This window comes from Herpailurus yagouaroundi, unplaced genomic scaffold (assembly GCF_014898765.1).
Source record: "Herpailurus yagouaroundi ecotype Mexico unplaced genomic scaffold, PumYag 160, whole genome shotgun sequence".
Taxonomy (NCBI): Eukaryota; Metazoa; Chordata; class Mammalia; order Carnivora; family Felidae; genus Herpailurus; species Herpailurus yagouaroundi.
The window spans coordinates 6218012-6237718 of record NW_024412401.1 but is presented as its reverse complement, the minus strand read 5'-3'; the positions used below and the strand labels follow the sequence as shown (position 1 = coordinate 6237718).

Here is a 19707-nt window from a genome sequence, read left to right as displayed (position 1 = left end):
ATATGGCTAAAATAACTTCTTCCTTTAGGAAGTCATTTTCTACTTCACTGCTGTTAATTATAAATATTAGACTTCAAAAATGACCTACATTCAGTTTATTGAAAACACTATGAATAATTTCATGTGTAGATAAGACATGTTTTTAATCTACAACCAGGTTTTCTACCTCATTTACTATATTACTCAAATATTTCTTGTGATCTCCTTTTTAGACAACAAACAGCATTTAATATGACAGAATTTCATGTATATTCATCAAACACTGGTGTTTCCTTAGCTATGGAAAAAAGGTAAGATGTGGAAAGGAAAGATTATTACTGCAAAAGACCTTAAGTCCTTCCAAAGGGTGTTGATTTACTATGATTCCTTGTTGTTTATTAGAATATGGCTGAATGATCTGCCTGAAACCAGATACCTCATGAAGGCAAAGTTGGCCTCCTCTATCTTAGATCTCCCTTGCTCATAACTCATTCTCATTTACTATTCCAGAAAACATTTTCTTCCTTGCTGTGGAAAGATAAAAATTTCCCCCAAAATACCATTCTCTAATATCACACCTCCTTCCTATTTCCTGTAAATCTTACCTCGTCCTATACAAGGGAGAAATTTGATTTTACCTGGAAATTCAGTTGAACACTCCATTTCTCTTCTATTTGTTCTTTGATGTTTATGCAGAGTAGATATCTATGCCAATTATCAAAATTAGACTTACTATATAAACGGAAAGAAAAAAATTCTAGGCAGTGAGTAGTATAATTTAATCATTAAGCTATTGGAGGAGGAACAGAGTTTTATCATACAGAATTCCTTAAGCAGGATTCAGAAAGAGGCTTCAAAAGAAACAACTAGTGAATTACATCAAAGATATCTTAAGGGTCAGTGCAATTAAAAGCCAGTACTAAGAGTACTTGGAGTAGAAAAAAATCCCGTATAAAATGTCATTGAGTTAGTTATACACCATTCCACATTTAAAGAAATTATATTTGAAACCTCAGTGAAGGACTGTCAACAGGTTAGAAGTCTTCCAAAAATAACTGCCAATCAAAATTCATTTATGGCTGTTAGTTTTAAAACGGCATGGTGCTAGCTAATGTATAACACAGCCTTTCCTGATACTACACTAAAATCTCTATGAAGATACAGACATAGATGAAATCAAACCAGCTCCAGTAAATGAGAAGAACACATTGTGAGAAGACAGGAAAAAATTCTATGAATTACATTATCAATGGAAATCAACAAAGAATCAAGTTTTAGTGGCCAATGCCTGCTTTACCAGCTGAAACACAGCACATTCACCAACCTGAAAGGATATAGGAATATAATTGCATCTGTCCTGCTTTGCTTAGTCTTTGGCGGTGGACCTAGCACCTGAACTAACCAGAGAGTTGGGCAGCCTTACCTCTATAGCATGAATAAGCAATCTGTAACATCCAGCATGCTATTCTCAGACCATCCTCTCCGTTCTTCTCTTCCAACACGCATACAGAAACTGCAATACTCAGGAAGAAAATACATACACAGGCCACATGCATGTGCATGCACACCAGAAAAAGGAACCGCGAACAGTACATGTATTCTGGGAAGTGTGGAATCAAGATGTACAGTACCATAAGATGTTGGAGGATACAGATATGATGGGCCCACTATACACTAAGATGCGTAGTCTTTGATGTCATTAATCAGTTCAGCTTCAGAGAACCAGACAGAGAGTAGGAGAAGATTCTGCCTCAAACAACTAAAGCTACATTAGACAAATGTTCAACGATGACTGCAGGAAGAGCAATGCAGCGCAACTTACCCTCCAGCTGTGTTACAGAAAATGAGATCTGACAGTTCACAAGTGGTCAGTGAGCAAGGCCAAGAGCAAGCTACACACCCAGTCTGTTGGCAAATACCAAGTCTGGATAGATTTTTTCATTTTCCCAGGGTGAAAAAACAGAAAGGAAAAAAAAAAACTTGGTCAAAATAAGGAACATTAGAAAACATTCAGAAAAAGTGTATACGTTTAAAAATTATTTACTACAGTAACCAAAAGAATACTTCAGAAAAACAGTTAACATCCTCAACACGACCAAAAAAAAAAAAAAGATAAAAAAGCAAAAAAATAAAAACAAAGAAAACACTCTATGAATCAGGAACAGAAGTCTGTAAAGAAAGAGCAGAGATTAAAAAAAAAAAAAGTAAAGTAAATCAGGTAAAATAGGATGATAAGAAAACCAAAATTTCAATTATAGATTCACTGGAAGTATTTAGCCTCCCTCCATCTCATGTTTGTCATTTAGAAAGTTAATATAATATGTGTCTACCTAATTGAGCTGCTTTGAAGACTGAGTGCAAACTGCTATGTACAGTGTCTGACTCACAATAGTTGATCAAGAAACAGTAGTTGTTCTTGCTATTATTACTATCATGGCCCTTCTTTGAACAATTACAAATATACTAAGCAATTTAGAGATGAATCTAAATTAAGAACACAGAACAGCAAATCATGGCAAATTGGACTGGCGAAAAGATTGAAACTAGTTAACCATATTTAAATTTTATGATGTATAAAATCAATGATTCTATATTATGATTATGATTTATAATCAATCCAGGGGCACCTGGGTGGCTCAGTTGGTTAAGCGTCCAACTTTGGCTCAGGTCATGATCTCATAGTTTGTGAGTTCAAGCCCCACATCAGGCTCTCTGCTGTCAGTGCACAGCCCACTTCAGATCCTCTGTCCATTCCACCTCTCTGTCCCTATACAACTTGTGCTCTCTCTCAAAAATAAATAAACATTTTAAAAACTATATATATAATCCAACTATAGGCTCCCGGGTGGCTCAGTCAGTTAAGTATCTGATTCTGGATCTCAGCTAGGTCTTGATCTCAGGGTAGTGAGTTCAAACCCCACATTGGGCTCTGTGCTGGGCATGAAGCCTACTTTACAACAAATTAAAAATAAAAATAGAATCTAATAAATGAAAAATAAATGCTAAAATTAGAATATCATAATTTCAACCTTCAATGGATAAAAAGATACAAGCAGTATCAACATTTGCTAAAATTACCTAAATAAATAAATAAATAACCCACAAGGCATTACATGCTACAAGTGATAAAGTCTTGCCACAAAGATAGACCCAGAGTCTGATCCAGTCTCTGGGTCTAGTGGACAGTTTGCAAAAAGACCAAGGGGGACCACGTTGAGCTATACTATGAGTGGGCAATCAACAAAACGCAGACATAGGTAACTCTACTAGTTAAATGGCCCTCATTCTATAATGGAAAAATAAAAGCAAAAAAAAAGAGCTGGGGTGGGCGATGGATGGATTTATAGATTAAAGAAGAAAACTAAAAGGCATATTGTATTTTTACAAAGAGCAAGACCAAGACATATAATCTATGGATACGCACTTTGCACAATCACAATTTGGTGGTAAAACTCAAGGAATAAAAAATGATTATAAAAAACAAAATCATGGTCATTTATTACAGAAGGGAAGGGCTTATGAGTAATATGGCACATGGAAACCAAGTTCTATTTCTTAACGGGTGGTTTTCACCTTGTAATCCATTAAGCTATGTATTTTATTTCTGTAATTTTTTTTTTTTGTAATCCGTGTTTTATAGTAAAATGTTAAAACAAAGACAAAAAAAATAGTAAGTCAGCAAATAAACAAACCTCTTCCATCATAGCACTCTGACATGGCAATGATTATAACTATTCGTTCCTTCTCTGTCTTCTCTATAGACTTGTTTGCTTAAAGCAGGAAGTGTGCCTTGAGATGTTCATATATTCAGAAGGTCTCCAGGGCCCATCTTAATCTGGATCTATCCTACAAACTCTTGATGGGCGTCTGCATTCCTGAAATGTGTATACTTTAAACTATAGTTGCAACAATAAAACAAACAGCTTTTGTTCCACTGAATTGATACTCAGTAATAGGAGACTAATTTGCTTCTTTTCACTTGTTCAAATTTGGCAGGAGAAGAACAAAGAAGATACAATGATTGCACACAGGCAGCTGTCCCTGCGCACTAGTAGATGTGCACTCAAAACACCAAAAAAAAAAAAAAAAGGCTGCTTGGCTTTACGTCTGGGGTATAGAATTGGCTCCTCCAGAAGATGGGGTCTAAGCGTTCTGAGCAGACCAAAGCTATCTAGCATTCCCATAGCCTGGAGAAGCCCTCAACCACATGTACTTGGATGGGTACTTGCATACTTGGGGTACCAGTATGTTAGATAGCTGGGGTACCAGCTCTAACAGAGTCAATTATTCAACCCCCACTGAATTGAAATTCCAAAACTAATTTATTTTTAGTTGTAGAAACTGTCAAAACCCCAAATACCCCAATTAATCATATTTAATGGAATTTTCTTTAAGGATACCATAGCAATCATTACCAGGATTCAGTTGGTCTGCTTTGTCTTCAATGATTAGATAAGTCTTGAATAAGTGGTATGATTGTTTTAATTTAAAAAAAAAAAGTCTATACATAGCACATCAGCTAGTAATTAGCATTGATGAAATATTTGTTATTCCACAATACCAAATATTCAGCATTTAATCAATGAGAAATCAATATGCATGCCTTTATGGTCTATAGTAATGCATTGCTTTTTAGTGCAAGTATATTCACTAGAGATACAAAGCACAAAATATGCTAGATTTCAGTTGTATCATATTTCTTCTTTCTAATAAGTTGTCCACTTCTATTCTGGTATAAAATTATCTTCTTTTGTGAAATATTCATAAGGAAGAAACTAAGACTGTCCTATTGAAACATACATCAGAAAATATGTCCAAAATAAAAATTATCAAGAGGTTTTAAAGAATTAAGTTTTGCTTTATTTTGATTTCAGTTCATTTCCAAGTTGTCCAATATATATCATTGTAACTGTAAAAATGCTACAGGGGAAAAAAAAAACGAGATTAAATGAATGTGTAAATTTGGTTTTTAAATAATTATTTCTCCCAAAAGAGAGTCACTGAATCAAAGTTCTTAATTTTTTTTTTTAAGTTTTAGATCATCATAGATTCACACACAGTTGTAAGAAATAGTACAGGTATCTCATATACCCTTCATTCAGTTTTTTTTAAGCTTATTTATTTATGTTGAGAGAGACAGAGACAGAGACTGTGAGCAGGGCAGGGGCAGAGGGAGAGGGAGAGGGAGAGAGAGAATCCCAAGCAGGCTCCATGCTGTCAGTGCAAAGTCCTATGTTGAACTTGAACTCACGAAAGCATGAGATCAACCTAAGCCAAGACCAGGAGTCGGTCACTTAACCAAGTGAGCCACCCAGGCACCCCTCAGTTTATCTTAATGGGAACATATCATATAACAATAGTATAATATCATAACCAGGATATTGGCATTGATACATTCCACCTATCTTCTTCAGATCTCCACAGGTATACTTACACTTACTTTTATGGATGTATTTAGTTCTGTGCAATTTTGTCCTGTGTGCACCTTCATGTATCTACCACTACAGTCAAGAAACAGAAGAGTTTCATCACCCCACAGGATCACTTGTGTTGCCCTTTTTATAACCACACCCATCTCTTAGCTCTCTCCCTTGTCCTAGTTTCTTGAAACTATTAATCTGTACTCCACCTCTACAATCTTATCAAGAACGTTATATAAATGGAATCATGCAATATCGAATAGTCTTTATAGAGTTTAAAGAACGTGTGGCTCCAGGAAATGATGGGTTTTAAAGGCAAAAAATCTAGGGGAAGAAGACAGTGATGACATTTTCTAATGAAGACAGCAGCCATTCTTAATTAAAGCCACCCAGAGCATCTAGTGTTACATCAAGAGGCCAACAAACTACTTTTACTGCCAGAAAGAGCTATTTTTCCATGCACAATGTGTCACTAATAAATAACCTTGTAGGGGTGCCTGGGTGGCTCAGTCGGTTAAGCGGCTGACTTCAGCTCAGGTCATGATCTCACGGTCTGTGAGTTCAAGCCCCGCATCAGGCTCTGTGCTGACAGCTCAGAGCCTGGAGCCTGTTTCAGATTCTGTGTCTCCCTCTCTCTGACCCTCCCCCGTTCATGCTCTGTCTCTGTCTCAAAAATAAATAAACGTTAAAAAAAAAATAAAAAATAAATAATAAATAACCTTGTAAACTTTTTAATCAATCTCAAAGACCAGAGTGTTTCTCACTTTTCCTTTCAATTTTTTTTTTACACTTTGTAAAAACTTCACTAATGTTCATACTGTATGTCTGACTAAGCTAAAAAAGAATAATTTGTGGGGCATAAATCTATTAATGTCAAAGGCACAGCTAAATGTCACTAAAAGGAACTGAAAATGAGAGCCAGCATGACTATTCAGGCTACCGCTGAAGATTTTTTTTTTCCATAATTTGGCTTTTCAAGTAGGAAAATGAGAAGACAGGGTATAGAATTCTATTATTTCTGGGAATCTTTCAACAATAAAATTGAAGGGATCGTCTAACAATGATTTCTGTTAGGCCAGAGGGATAAAAGGCCATAACAGTTTTAGTGTCCTTCGATATGGATCTCAATCTGGACTACTTGATGTTACATAATGAAGAGACTCATTGAAAAGCAGGAAGCCACTAGAACTCTGCTTCCTGAATTGAATGTCTATCCCCATCCCAACAACATACAGACATCAGAGTACACTGATGTACACAATACTGCTGCCATATTACTTGAATGATAATTATCTTTAAATCACTCTTTCTGTAATAAACTATCTTCTTGAAGGACTCATGGCCATGCTCTAATTTCACCCTAAAATTTCCAAATGTCTACAGTCTAGAGCTAGCCTTCTTTAGTATCTAGTAATGCTTAAAAACTCTATCCATGTAGAGGGATGGATGAATAAATGTGATAAAGTGAACACAGCAAAATGTTGTTTGCAGAATGACTGCGGAGGTATATGGATTTTCAGAGTACTCTCTTGTATGTTTGACTTTTGTAGGTTTGAAATTTTTCATAATAAAAAGGGGGAAAAAACTCCAGCCTCAGAAAGGGAGCTGGGTAGAACTGGAAAAATCATCATAAATTAAAAATTTTAAAGTACATTAATGTAATTGTTCAAACAGACCTCTTAATCTCCTGTGTTTATCTCAAAGGCATTTTGCCAAAAGGTAGCTAATTGCATGTTTCTGTGCCCTGAAGGTCAAAGGGAATCCTATCTTCTGGACCTCAGCCCTGACATAGGGTGACATCATGAGAAATAGTTTCAATTGATGTGGGTTCTTAAATACCAACCAACAATTACTTCACCAGGAAACTTGGCAACAAGGCTGTGTACTTTGAGTATGACGTCACTGTTGAGCCAATGAAGTAACTACATGCTGTGCATGGTTGTCTTCAAAGGGGGGAAAAAACATTTCTTAAGAAAAATAGATGAAAACATACTTGAAATTTGGAAAAATATACAACTATATCAGGAATCTCTTTTTAATATTTAAAAAAAAAATTTAAATATCATATGGAGGAAATTATGTAATTGGCCCGAGGAAATGCCACAAAGAAGATCATAAGCAGATCTAGAAATTGAAATTTCTGAACATTAAGCATTGCTTTTGCCAGGATCTCATATTTTTTCTGCTGTGTCACAATTACAGCCATTAATGATTCAGATAACACGCTCTAGAGGAGGTTTTCTTTACACACATTAAGCTGGTCTTTGATTTTGGTTCTAACATTGGATGTATAAGGTTAAAGCATAGTGCTGAGATGGGAGAGGTGAGAAAACTCACTCTAGCCGGGGCTTAGTTCTACAAAGAACGTAACACTTGATATTGAGCAAAAGACCAAGATGAAAATGTAAAAACACTGACAGGAAAAGTATTGAGAAGGTATACTATGATATACACAGTTAATTCATAGTGGAGAGTACATTTCTAGGCCAAGCTTTTCTTGCCCTCCTAGTCCTGAGTGTGGTCTCATGATCGCCCCCCCCAGGTACCAGCTGAGGCTGGTAAGCCCTTGCCTGGTTTGTAGGCAAGAACCTTCTCTGGTCTGCCAGGAGAAGACCAAGACCCATCTAATAAAAAGGAACTGGGAATGAGGACACAAGCGTCCAATCTCCAGCTCTGCCCTTCAGTTGTTTTGTGACCTCTGGCCAGCTCAGTTAGCCTCTACAAAACTCGATTTTTGTTATCCGTACAGTAAAGACAACCTATCTCCCTGCTATAAGGGGACATGCCCTTACATGATAAAGTTCTACATAAACATGAGTTATTATGTTTCCAGGATTAGCATGGGAATTCTACTTCTGATTAACCTTCTGTCCCCAGAGTCCTGAAAAGATACCCAGATTCATGGGGTTCTCAGGGTGGGCTAGACCCATGCTATTCCACCCTATAACTCCCTGACACTGGCCAGAAACGGGCCAGCCTCCAGATTAAAGGGTCACAGGCAAATATAGTAAGTTCCCAGAGTAGGCTTCTTCCCACCAGTGGTGCTTCATACAAAGAAAGGATGCTTGAGAGCAAGATGCATCTGAAGCTGAAATCGAACACACCAACTTAACGCAACCATTTAAGAGCTATTGGAACAAAAACAGTGAAATGACAGGTGTTGCACCACCGTCCTTTATTATCTCCTTATAAATTAAGCCACCAAATTCATGGACGGTTATTATTATACCTATCAGAAAGATTAAAAAACAGGCTCAGAGAAACTGAAAACTTGTCCAAGTTCACATAGAATTAGCAGAGCCTAGGACCAAATGACACTGAAGTCCCTTTGATGCATTATGCTAACTTGCCCACAAACTAAATTTCCAATGTAATTAAAACATACATGGGAAAAGTAAAGCTAAATTGTTCTAATAAAAAACATAAAAAGTGAAATGGTTTAAGGTATTCTTTAAAATCATTTTTCTAGCCTGTCTAAACTATATATTTCCCAAATCTTATGCAGTTAGTGAAGACTTCTACTACAAGTGAACCATAACCATGTTAACTTAGGATCAGGAAAGGAAGAGGGTGAACGTTCCGGGAGCCTGACAAAGCTCTTGTTCATTGAGCATCTACTACATGCCAGGACCGTGCAAGCTGCTGACGTGGAACAGAAAGGTCTCTGTGAAAATGCAAAGGAAGTCTGTAAAGTTCATGTAGGATGTGTCAATGCATTTCCCACTAAGATGTTAAAAAGTCTGAGATGAGCACAGAAAAGGAGGGAAAAGAACATGTTTCCCCACATATTGTATTAGTCCTTGAAGAAAAGGACAATGTTATGGGCTCTCCTATCCGGTCCGTACTGAGAACAGTGCTGTGCACAAAGCAGAGATCAATTAATGTTTATAAAATAAATGATGATTAGAAACTGAGACCCAGAGTGGGTGTCTTAGAGAAGGTCTTGCAGTCAGTGGCAGAGTTTGAGACCTTCCATAAGCATCCTGGCTTTTCTTTCTGTAACACTGACCAAGACTGCGGGTTATTCCTCGTACTCTTTCTCCCCTTATTTCACGGTAATAGAAGCCCAAGTCCCTAGCTGGGCAAACAGCTACCTGGGGTAAAGATCCCATTTCTGTACAGTCCTCAGTTAGACGTGTCCATGTGACTAGGTCTAGGCCAAAAAGATGCAAGCAGATTGATATCTACAGCTTCCAGCAAGAGTCTTGCACGGGGCATGCCATCCTTTATCCTTGTGTCCCTTCTTTCTGGATAGAATGTGGCCATGGTAGTGGAGTGGGAGCAGTCATCTTGGACGAAACCTAAAAATTGTGTTCATGACAATACAATGGAGACTCAAGAAAGAGGGAGCCAGGGATTGTGACTCCCCTGGACCCGCCTGGACCACTGGTGTTTGGTGAGGAAGAGAAATGCATTTTTACATCTTGTTTAAGGCACTGTAATACTTTGGGTTCTCTGTCACAGCTGAAATTCACCCTAACAAATCTGCTACATTTTGACTTCTGAGATAGACCTGAAAGGTAAGCAGGGCCCAAACCACCATGAACAGAAGGGCATCAAAAGACCCATCTTATGGGTAAGTCGGATCAGACTTGGAAAATCAGGGACCATTATATTCTAGAACAGGATGAGAGTTTCAGGATAGAAGAAAGGAAAATATAGAAAAGAAAAATAGGTGGGGTTAAAAGTTTAACCAGGACTGTGATATATTTCAAATACTCAGTGAAGCTGTGGGTAGGGAGAGAAGGGTTACCACTATCATCTATTTCTGTAGCTTTAATTAAATAATCATACAGAAAAGCCAAAAGTAGCAGACCTTGAAGGCAGTAGATAAGGGGAAAAGTCTGATGTTAAGTCATATACTAAATGAAAAGTAACATTAATCATATAACCAAAAGTCCAAATGTTGTTTGGCAAAATCCTAGACACAAATTCAACTTTCCTTTATCTTCTTTGAGAAGTTCAACACGTTCATGATATTTAGAAGTCTTTCAAGTTTGTCACATTTTAAGCCACATATAGAATTTTTGTTGGCACATGAAATTATAATGTAGTATAGGGGTAATTATTTTGAGTTAATATTCCCACAGACAGCAAACTTTAGAGTAATTTAAGAAGGGATACTGATGCAGTAAAATATTTGTAAGGAACTCAACTCAATACTTTCAGGGTTCTGGTAAAATAAAAAAATATTTCTGCCTAGTCACAATTTGTGTTAGCTCTGATTTTATGTATCACAGTATGAACACCAAACCTATATGGCTTTCTCAACCTCTGCCAGGAATTACAATAAGGCCAAATTTCTCATGGAATTTAACAGGGGTATCTTTCTATACCAGTACCTATTATTTATATCAGGCAAGATCTCACATGTTCTCAAATGTAACTTTTAAGGCTTACTTTCCTTTTCTTTGGCATGGGAGAAATGTGGGTTTTGGTTTGGGGTTTGGGGTTGTGATACACAAATCCAATTTTTAAATCACCTTACTTGAACTGCTCTGGAATGTGTTATGCACAAAACATACAATGCCACAGAAATTGCAGCTAATTAATGTAATTAAGGACAAATAGAGGAAAAGAACATTTTGTCCAATGCCCAACTAATGAGCCATTCTTCATCTAAGGATAAGCAAATTGTTTTGGCTCAGGATCCAGCCTAAGACACTGTTAGCACTCCATGAATTTTACTTGGAAGGAAAACGTCAGCTAAAATAATCTTCCTGTAACAAAAATTAATGTGATAAACTTGCTCACAAAACTCGAGCCTTTAATAAACAAGACTGCGTTTCCCAAGATGGGGGGAATGTTTCTACAAGTTGCTTCTTTTCCCCATTATCTCATCTGAGTGTCTAGTGGAAAAACAAATCTGAACATCGTTTATCAAGGCAGTATTATCTACACTGCTGTCCGAAGGAACTAGGAGGGGGATTCTGTGTGAAACGATGGCTGACTTGCATTCTAAATCTAAAAGTTACCCACCCCTTCTGAAGTAGTGCAGCTAACTAGAAAGAGGTCGAAGTACCTGAAACACAAAAAGGAAAAACAAAGGAAGAGACATTTCAAAGGAAGACGAAAGAGAAAAGCAGCTAGAGAAAAGGGAGATAAAGATATGTTTTGGTAGGTCAGTGTATTGTTTTCCCTGGGCTGCCCTAATTACCACAAACTGGGAGGCTTAAAATAACAGAAATTTATCCCTGTCACAGTCTTAGCAGGTTGAAGCATCCAAATCAAGGTGTTGTCACCCGTGCTCCCTCTGAGGGATCTACTGGGGGATCCTTCTTTGCCTCTTGGTAGCTTCTGGTGGTGGCTCCCAACAACCCAGGGGCTCTTTTACCTGGTAGCTGCCCCCTTCTTCACATGGCCTTTGCCTCTTCTGACGGACACCAGTCAATGACTTTAGGACCCACCCTAACTAACTCCGTATGGCCTCCTCCTAATTACATTGTCAGATAAGCTCACATTCTGAGGTTCTAGGTGGACATGAATCTGAGGGGACACTAGTCAACCTATTACAGTGGGGCACAAAGGCCAAACCTGAGTTCTGGCTTCCCCTACCACTGGAGATTGACCTACCGAGAGACAAAATTAGGCTGGCAAGAGAGCAGCAGCCAGAGCAGTAGATGTGGAGAGAGAGCTTGAAGATGGGGGTGTCAGAAGCCCAAAAAGCTGTAATGCCAAGAATGGCAGCCTTGCCCTGGTGGCCGTATCTAGCAGAGTCCATTAGTGTCAAAAACATGCTGATCAGTGGTAATAACAAGTGGGGATTAAAGAGAAGTAGCACCAGCAGTATCTGGAACGCAGAAAGGGATGGAGGAAAGAAGTCTAAGGGGATGACAGTGGACTCCTCTAGGCTCTAATTCTCCAACGGTGTCTCTCGAACTGAGAGTGTTTGGGTCTGTGAGTTCCTCTGAAACATTTATTATTATATGTTTAAAACACAGAGCTAAAGGGGCGCCTGGGTAGCTCAGTCGGTTAAGCGTCCGACTTCATTTCAGGTCATGATCTCACAGTCCGTGAGTTCGAGGCCTGCGTCGGGCTCTGTGCTGACAGCTCAGAGCCTGGAGCCTGCTTTGGATTCTGCGTCTCCCTCTCTCTCTGCCCCTCCCCTGCTCAGGCTCTGTCTCTGTCTCAAAAATAAATAAAAACATTAAAAAAAGTTTTTTATACAGAGCTATGGATACGGATATATTTTAAACGCATATGTATATTTTAACAGGGATATTGATATATTTTAAACACATGTATATTTTAACATGTATATAGATATATTTTAAATACATATGTATATTTTAACATGCACGTGTGTGTGTGTGTGTGTGTGTGTACACACACACACACACACACATATACACCACACATTTGATCCATCTTTGAATTCTAATCAGTCTTCCTAATAGTAATTTTCTTGAGAACACTGTAGCATATTTTAATTCTGTTTTCATTATCATGAAAATCTAGAAAGATACACTATGTGTTCTGGATGATCTGAGAGCTATGCCATTTCAGCATGCAGGTTAGTGGTAACTGTTAAGAGGCTCCTAAGGGGGGTGATTTTCACTGTTGCAAGCTGATGAGAAAGGAAAAGCAGTGAACTCAATACCTAACTTTCACCCCCAAGCCAAGGAAAGGACATCTGCACTATGGCAACACAGAAAAGGCTTTGGCAGTCCAAACAGAGAAAGGGAACAGAAAACAGAATCCTGCTGTAGACATGCAGGCCTCCCAGCACCTAAACCCACTGAAACTATTACAGTGAACTGTTTCTCAAGTTTAAGTTGCTTTGCTCTGAAACTTTGTTACTTTCATAGATTTACTTTTTTCTTTGCTTACAGCACATAAAACCTCATTGCTTTCTAATTGTTCTGCTGAAAGAAGAGCCAACAATATTGCCAATTCTACAATACTGATTATCTATCAATGTTACCATCAACACTATCAATAAGCTATTACTATCAATCCCATTTGTCCCAAGCAGCCTAGCTCAACGAACAAATAAGATCAGAATTTGGTGTTCAAACTATATTTTTATGGGTAGGGTAGTTGACTTTAAGACTTAGATCATCTCTCCGCAAAACATAGATAGCATGTGTCTCCAAGGAAGGTATTAAAATCTCTTCAAAAAGCATTAGAAGGTAAAATGTGTTCATGAAAAATGCAACTTTCTGTCCAATATTTGATTTACATAGTATTAGTCTCATGGATAACTGTGTCGATGTGGATTTAAAAAAATGAAATACTAATTTTTCCATGGTATTTGGTTGACATTTCAGCCAATATTTAAAAAATTCTTTTCTCCTTTGAAAGCTTTCAAATTAAAAAAAATGTTTCCTAAAATAAAAATTGAATAACGAAACACAAAATTACAAGCCCAAAAGACATTATAACCACAATCCTAAATTTGGAATTTTTCAGAGCCATGCCTCAGCAAACCAAGCAAATTAAAAAAGCAAAAGACTTCCTTTCCTTTTGCTGACAGCATAGCCAAAAGTGTCTCTTGTCCCAGGTTCCAGGAAAGGAAGAGACACTTTGGTCACTCAACAGCCTGACAGATTGCCAAGCACTAGGGGGCCACATGGAACAAGCTTCGCAGTCACATGGCAGGTGGGTTCTTCTCTATTCTTTTTTACGTTTATTTATTTTGAGAGAGACAAGGAGTGAGTGGGGGAGGCACAGAGAGAGAGGGGGACATAGGATCCGAAGCGGGCTCTGTACTGACAGCAGAGAGGCCAATGTGGGTCTCGAACACATGAACTGCGAGATCATGACCTGAGCCGAAGTCAGATGCTTAAGTGATGGAGCCACCCAGGTGCCCCAGCTTCTTCTGTATTATTAAGAGAAAGTCATGGCATGTATATGCAAGGTTTCCACCTTTAGATCACTCTATACTTTCCACATGATATAACACACATATACAGCATATAAAACATAAAATATGTACATGTAGCTGATTTTTCATTATTTTGAACTGAAGTCACATCCATTTGCACCTAACCCGTATCTTGCTAGCTGGATGCAAGAAGTTACACTTCCTAAGGGGGCCTCAGGAGTTCAAGAGCAGCCCAGGACCTTTTCACCTTCAGCTTGACAGACTCCAGGTCTAGCACCATCAAATGTCTAAACTGGAAGGAGTGGGAATTCAGGAAGTTTAGGGGAAACATGAACCTTTCCCGTACAGAGTGATTTCCACTTTTAGTGAAAACCCTAAACAGACCTGTGTTTAATTTTTTTTTTCTTTCTAGAACTTAACGTTGTTAACTTAGACTGAAACCCTGGCCCTCTACTTCCCCTATTCTTGGGATCTAACCCTTTTATTTGTACAAGAGAACAAATGCTTCATGGGCACACTGCGGGACAATTTATAAAGTTGAGCACAGCCCCCTACCATGCTTCAAAAGTTCTATGCCTCCTAAGCTTGTTATGAGCAACTATGTTAGGGGGCTGATTTCTAATTAAAAATGTTATACAGCTATAATGATTTTTTTTCAAATCCAACCATTCTGAAAAAATATATAATAAAATACAAGTCTCCTTAATATCCCATACCCTCTGAGTCCTTCTCTGGAGGCAATTACTATTCACAAATGTCTTATGTATCTGAATTTAGATATAGAAACTAAGATAAAGACTATCTTTAAACTACCTTAAAAATTTAAGATCAATGAATGGCAGGTGAAAACTCTTTGTTCTTCCACCATTGAGAGGTGCCATCCAATTTTTAGAATCTGGGTTGGTTTTAGTGACTTGAATAAGCAATAGAATGTGACAGAAGGAATGTTCTAGAACCGCCAAGGCCAGGTTATAAAAAGCCTGGCAGCTTCTACCTGGGCCTTTCAGAATGTTGTGTGTGGGAGAAGCCAGCTGCCTTCTTAGAAGTCTTACTACTCTGAGATTGCCAGGCTATAAGGGAGCCCATGATTCCTATAGGAAGTGCCACTTGGGGAGAAGAAGAAGAGGGGAGAGAGAGATCTCTCTGGCTAGCCCTCCAGCTTCTAACTACCCCAGCCTAGACACCAGACTTGTGAGTGAAGAAGCCATATTAAATATGAATGTAGTATGGAAATGAAAAGAAACCTAACCACCAGCCAGACAGATGGCCCCTTCAAGCCACCCAGCTAACTCCAGTCATTCACTCTACCTTAACTAAGATGCCAGTTATCTGGAGTAGCAGCAGGCCTTCCCAGGTTTATCTTGCCCAAATTTTTCCTGCACAAAGTCAAGAGCATAAAATCTTGGTTGTTTTGAACCATTAAGCTTTGGAGTGGTTTGTTTTGCAACAACAGACAACTGAAACGGTATCCTTCCAGAATTTTTCTATGCATATATAAGCATACCTTTTTCTTTCTACATGTAGCCTGAGACTTAAGTGTTTTGTTATCAAATATAATGTTCTATCTTTCTAAATCAGTGCATACAGACTTACTTGATATTGTTGAACTTTGCAGACTACTAAACCAGTCCCATAATGGACATTTAAATAGTTTTAATTATTTTGATTTTACAAACAATACTGACTGAACTAAATCTTTGCATACACGTATATCTGTAGGACAAATTACTATAAGTGAAATTTCTAGATCAAAGACACTTTGCTTTTGTAAAGGCAGTTCTTAATTCTCCTCTTAGAAACCTTCTCTCTCCTTTAATAAGTAAGGCCAACCTCAATTGTTGCCTAGTCTGTGAACTCTCCCAAGATTCTTCCAGGTAGAATGAATTACTCTTCTTTCCTGGTTTCCCTGAACACAATGCATTTTAACTATTTCCACTAGTAGAGTATGAACTTCCCAAGAGTACGGTGTAAGCCACAATTATCATACAACCTGAACCACCTAGTAAAGTGCCTTACGCATGCTCTTACTCAAAGGTTGTAGGATGAATAAATGAAGTAATGGATAGATGCACTTGTGTAGATTGTGACAAATGGACCACTAAGCATCAACAGCAGCAGTAAGAACAGCCTGAACTTCTAGCACTGTAGTGACTTATATGACAGAGCTTTGTCCTAAAAGCAGCTCTGGTTTGTTGACCAAATTGCCATGCAGTTCAGTGTTATGAAAGGTAAAATCAAAGCAGATGCCAAGGCCCCAGTATACATTTGAGGGAAATACTAAAGTTCACCAGGGATGTCCTTCCACTGGGCTGGGGAGCCTCAGGGAAAGCAGCTGACCCTACAGAAGAGAGTACACAAGAAGATTCAAAGGCTTCAGAGGAGATGTTAAAGTAATGTGTCCACTTAGGTGTCCTGTCAGCCAATTATTTGTGCTCACACCAGAGTCTTGGGGAGAAGGTGCACAATAAAAGGTAGATCTCTTTCAATACTGTTGTGATTCGTAGACTGTCAGAGTTCTAATACTTTGTCTTTGATTTTTCTAATGGAGAATCCAGCAAAGTTACTGGGTTTATTTATTCACTCATTCAACGAGTACTTATTAAGAGCCTATTGTGTGTCAACACTGTTCTAGGTATTGAAGATACAACAGTAAATAAAACAAAGTCCCCCTTATTGTACAGCTTACTTATAGTGTGAGGAGGCAGGAAAAGAACCAAGAAATAATGATTTGTAAAAAACCAGTCATTTTTAAAAAATTAGTAATAAGAGCTAAGAAGAAAAACAAAGGATGGTAAAGGAGAAAATGATGAGGCAGAGTGTTATATAGATTCATAAAGGGAACAGGGGAGCTAATGGTAAGAGGTAAACCCAAAAAGGGGTCATGAGACTAGATCACAATAGGGCTGCACAGGTCACCATAATGATTTTGGATGTTACACTAACTCAGATGGAAAGACTTTGGGAGACTTTGAGCAAGGAGTATCGTAATCTGATACCAAAATAATAAATGAAATACATAACATTTCTCCATAGTAATCACATAACACTCCTCCACAATGATAATGACCAATTAGGAAAATACAATGGGAGAAAAAGATCTCATTCCCAATAATAACCAGAAAGTAACAATGAGGCAGTTAAGAAGAAATCCAACCAAAGATGTACAAGACCTGAGAAAATTACAAAACTTGATCAAAGGACATAGAAGATCTTAAGTGGAGAGATACACCCAATTCAAGAATGGAAAGATTTAGTATCATAAAGATGTTATTTCTACCCAAATGAATGGAGGTAATCAGTGTAATTCCAATCAAAAAATTTTATGAAAATTGACAAACTGATAATAAAATTCATATGAAACAGTCAAGGTATGAATATAGCTAAGACATTCCAAAGAAGAGTAGAGGATGAGGCAGCAGAGTGGAGAGAAGAGGAATTGCCTTTCAGGTAACAGGACTAATCGTATGATAGCATATTAAATTGCAGTCATTAAAACATGGTTTTATCTATGCAGGAATATTCAAAAAGAACAACAGAGCATAATGGAAATCCCAGACACAATCCTATGCTTGTAAAAGAAAACAAAAAACCAAGAAATAAAAAACTGGGTATGAGAGGGAAGGCATCATAAATAGCAGAAAACTGATACATAGTAAATTGTGTTAGAATAGGTCAATTTTCCATGGGAAAAGAATAAGTTAGATGTCTTTCTCACAGGGGCGCCTGGGTGATTCTGTCCGCTAAGCTTCCAACTCCTGATTTCTACTCATGTCATGATCTCACAGTGGTGAGATTTTGAGCCCCTCTATAGGGCTCCAAGCTGGGCATGGAGCCTGATTACAATTCTCTCTCTCACTCTCCCTCCGCCCCTTCCTTGCTCGCTCTCGCTCACGCTCTCTCTCAAAAAAAAAAAAAAAAAGTCTATCAGACAGTAAGCAAAACGAAATTCCAAATGGATTAAAGACCTACAAGAAAAAGTAAAACTTCAATGAAAATAAAAACATATTTTTATGATCCAGGATCAGAAAGTTGATCATAAAAATAACATATATAACACAGAAAAAAATTAATAATTTCATAGAATAAAGAAAATTATAAACAAAAATAAAGACAAGCCACATATTTGAAGGAGATATTTGCAACATATATAAGCAGTGAAAAATCAGAATCTGTTGTATATAAAGATTTCCTACAGATAAATAAGGACTAACAACTCAGTAGAAAAATGGGCAATAGCTATAAATAGTAAAACACAGGAAAAGAAACTAAAATATCTAATAAAAAGGTAATTAACCTCACAGATAATCAAGGAAAGGTATGTTAAAATTTCATGATGTGATACCATTTTGAACTCACCATGTTGGCAAAAATAAAATGTCAAGGGAAAAGGACATGGGAAAAGGAATTTAGGTGCAGAGCTGGTGAAAATACAACTACTTTAGGGGGGTATGGCAATATGCATGAAGTGAAAAATCTGCAATTACTTTAAGTTTATTTATTTTGAGAGAGAGAGAGAGAGAGTGTGTGTGAGCAAGCAGGGGAGGAGCAGAGAGAGAGAATCCCAAGCAGGCTCTGCACTGTCAGTGCAAAGCCTGACATGGGGCTCAAACTCACAAACCATGAGATCATGACCTAAGTCCAAGTCAAGAGTTGGACGCTTGACCCACTGAGCCACCCAGTTACCCCTGCAATTCTTAAGACTAAGCAACTCCATTGTTCTATGTACACCCTGGAGAAACTCTAGACAGGTGGATATAGATGCATGACAAAAATGGCCCCTGAAGCCCTTGTGTAGTAGCAAATTATATGAAACAACAGTGTGCTGCATGTCTCTTCTCTACCCTCCCAGATTCAGAATCCACCCTTCTCCAGGATGCTATGCCCTGGGAAGCTAATCTTCAAGGAGTATGGCAATGATTCCCTTGGCCCTTTGTCTTCCAGTTGGGACCATCCAATGAAGAACCCCAACAAAAATCAGAGGAAGAAAAGAGAATGCAGTCAAGGTGTTCACTCTCTTTTTGAGGAATCACAAGAAAATATGTGGCTGCATCTCTATGAAGGATACAGCTCCTGCCAGGCCTCTCTAGACAGCTCTCTCTCTGGGAACAAACAGCCTGTGTCAGGCACAGGGTTGGTAATAGGTGCACTGTTCCTTCTGCAGGATATTATACCCTCCCTGCTGTATCCTGAAACCTTGCCCACAGAGTCGTAAACAAATCTTTTATTAAATTCTCCTCAATTACCCAGCATGAGTGTGCCATCTCTTTTCTGTTGTGACTCTGATGGATATAAACCTATATGTTTATCAACAGAAAGGCATAAATTCTGATATACACATATAATGGAAATATTTAACAGCAATTAAAATTCGTGACTAGATCTCCATGTGTCAAGAAGACTAGATCACAATAGAGTGGCATGAAATAGTTACAAATTGCTTCAAGGAGTATAATATATATAACATACAAATGTTTAGAATTT

At 38.0% G+C, this 19707-nt stretch overlaps 1 protein-coding gene and 1 long non-coding RNA gene across 8 annotated transcripts in view; one reads left to right on the top strand and one right to left on the bottom strand.

Moving 5' to 3' along the window:
• The window catches only part of ADAMTSL1 (ADAMTS like 1), an 885520-nt gene that overhangs the window by 829317 nt on the left and 36496 nt on the right, over positions 1-19707 (bottom strand). The gene's annotated exons all lie outside the window — the stretch shown is intronic.
• On the top strand, positions 13834-19473 carry LOC121034497 (uncharacterized). Its single transcript, XR_005792465.1, has 2 exons — positions 13834-14000; positions 19076-19473. It is a non-coding gene; the product is annotated as an uncharacterized LOC121034497 (long non-coding RNA).